Raw genomic sequence first — 3269 nt, forward strand, 5'->3', positions numbered from 1 at the left:
GTGTATTTCCCTTTGTCATTTTTGGCTGCTTATGACTTGGTTTGTGAGTCAAAGTTGCCGTAGTTTCTCTTGCTGATTGCTTTTGTATTGGTGTCGCTTTTATTGTCTTTATAAAATTGCCTGGGGAATCCCTTCCCCTTTCAGTAGACTCCTTATAAAGAAATGGGCATATTAAACCAATCAGGGTCCAACGAGATTAATTGTGATCCATTTAGTGTCATTTTGACAAAAATGACTCGATGAAAAGAAATGCGCGCATTCTACCTACTAGGACCAAATGGACCCATTAAGGACCCGTAAGGACCATTCGACCTCAATTAGTCACATTAACGTCTAGTGGTTAAACTTAAAACGCGATTGATGAATTGAAAAAACAAATTTCTATCCTATGGTGGTAGAAGACAACTCATCATCTCTGTCCTTCAATCTATGCAAACTTATTGGATGTCTGTTTTTCTAATCCCGGCGGCTACAATCCACGAAATTGAACAAATTTGCCTCAATTTCTTATGGAATAAAGCGGAAGGGGTCTTGGGAAAATGCCGAGTATCTTGGGAAACGCTTGCCTGTTAAAAATCGGTATGAAAAGGCTGGCGCTTTGGAATAGGTGCTTACTGTTTAAACATATTTGGGATATTCTTACTAGAAGAAGATCCATGTGGGTTTCTTGGATTCATTCAAACTGTATTCGGGGAAGAAATTTTTGGGTGATAAAAAAGAGAAATGAATGGTCTTGGCTTATACGGAACCTTTTAGAGTTAAGACCTCATTGTAGGACATTTTTCATTTCGATTGTGGGTAATGGGATGTCTACGCATGCTTGGGAATACACTTGGAGTGAACAGGGTCCCTTAATCCATTTGATTTCGTATAGGTTCATAAATGGCCATGAGTTTCATAATAACTCTACGGTTTATGACCTCATACAACGATTTGGTAATGAGTGGCCGGATGAATGGATACAACATTTTCCCCAGTGGGAACGGTTGTGCATTGGCACAAGGTGGTTTGGAATAAAGCATACATACCTAAACATGCTCTCTGTATGTGGATGGCATGTCAGAAAAGGTTACCGACCCAAGACCGCATTTGCCAGTGGAAGCATGAACTTCCTGATCTGAAATGTTTTTTTTGCAACTTGGTGATTGAAATGCACAAGCACTTATTCTTTGAGTGCAATTATTCGAGTAGTATTTGGGCGGTAATAAAAAGGGAAATAGGGATCTAGATGTGTCCGGACAATTGGAAGGATATCCTTAATATGGGGATATTGCAAGGGTGGAAATTGTGGTCTACGGTTCAAAAACTTGGTATCTCGGCTATGGTGTACCACATATGGATGGAAAGGAATAGAAAGTTTTTTGACAATCATAACCGTACTAGAGCTCAAGTAGCGGCTGATATCAAGACACAGGTTCTTCAAAGAATGGCACGGAAGACAAGGAAGAAGGTTACGAGAATCACTGATGCTTGATCATGTGGTTGGTGAAGAGTTTCGATTCTGGGAGTTTTTGGTGATTTGCCCTTTCTATTCTTTGGCTTGTTTTACATTTCTTCTTTGGTGCATTTCCCATTGTTTATTTTGGCTTCTTATGGCTTGGTTTGTGAGTCAGAGTTGCCATAGTTTTTCCTACTAATCTGTACTTTTGTTGCTTGCTTTTTCTTACTTTATAAAATTGCCCGGGGAGTTTTCCTTCCCTTTCAGTATACTAACTACGACTCATATAGTATCATTTTGACCCAACGAGACTCGTCAAGGAGAAAGGGCCCCATTATGCCCATTAGGGTTTAATGAGACTGATCATGACCTAGTTAGTGTCATTTCGACCCAATTGGACGTCCTAAGGAGAAATAGCCTATTATATCCTCTAACACGAAATGGACCCAGTAAAGAGCAAAAAAACCCATTCTACCTCACTTACTCTCATTCACTTCTCATTAGACTAATTGTGACCGATTCAGTACCATTATAACTCAGTTAGACTCAAATTGGAGAAAGAAGCCGATTATACCCACTAAGGCCTGATCGAACTAAACCAATTATTGTCATTTTGACCCAATTAGACTTCTTATAAAGAAATGGGCCTATTAAACCAATTCGGGTCCGATTGGATTAATTATACGATCCATTTAGTGTCATTTTGGAAAAAATGGTTAGATTAAAATACTGAAAGGGGAAGAGTTTCCCCAGGCAATTTTATAAAGACAGTAAAAGCGTCACCGATACAAAGCAATCAACAAGAAAAACTACGGCAACTTTGACTCACAAACCAAGTCATAAGGAGCCAAAAATGACAAAGGGAATTACACCAAAACATAAGAAAACCATAAGCCAAAAAGCAAAAGGCAAGAAAAACCCATAAGATCCAAAACCGAGAAGGCACACCACCCATGTAATCACATAACATTGGAATTCATTAGCTTCTTCCTTGTCTTCCAAGCCATCCGATGAAGAATCTGCATCTTGATTTCCGCAATAACTTTATCCCCCGAATGATTGAGATTGTCAAAGAACTTCCTGTTCCGTTCCCTCCAGATATTATATACCATTGCCGATATACCAAGTTTTTGAACCGTAGACCAAGATTTCCGAGTTTGAGTGGACCCTCTGTGAAGAATATCCTCCCAATTGTTTGGACAGTTCGTTAATCCCACCTCCATTTTAATAACTTCCCAAATACTGTTTGAGTAATTGCATTCGAAAAATAAGTGATTGTGCGTTTCAATCACTAAGTTGCAAAACACACACTTTAAATCCGGCGGTTCGTGCTTCCACTGACTTATACGATCTTGAGTTGGCAGTTTCTTCTGACAAGCCATCCACATGCAAAGAGCATGTTTAGGAACGTATGCTTTATTCCAAACTAGTTTATAGCAGTGCACAACCGGCTTCACCTCTTGGATAGTTTTCCAAGCCAATTTTACCTCAAAATCGCCCCGAGAAAGTTTATTATCAAGCCATCTGACCTTATCCTCCACTTGACTGGGAAACGGAATCAGAACACTCTGCAGCTGAGGATATTGTTGAATCCAATCCACCGGCCAATTAGTACCAAATCGTTGCATTACATCTGAAACCGTGGAGTTATTGTGAAATCCCTGGCCATTAATGAATCTATAAGACAGGGATTGAATGAGAGGACCCGACTCGCTCCATGTATCTTCCCAAGCATGCGTAGATAAACCATTTCCCACATTATAGATAAAAATCTCCGACAATGAGATCTTAAGTCTAAAAGGCTCCGGAGAATCCACGACCACTCATTCCT

Source organism: Cynara cardunculus, unplaced genomic scaffold (genome assembly GCF_001531365.2).
Source record: "Cynara cardunculus var. scolymus isolate 2C unplaced genomic scaffold, CcrdV1 Un_Scaffold_5167, whole genome shotgun sequence".
Classification (NCBI taxonomy): domain Eukaryota; kingdom Viridiplantae; phylum Streptophyta; class Magnoliopsida; order Asterales; family Asteraceae; genus Cynara; species Cynara cardunculus.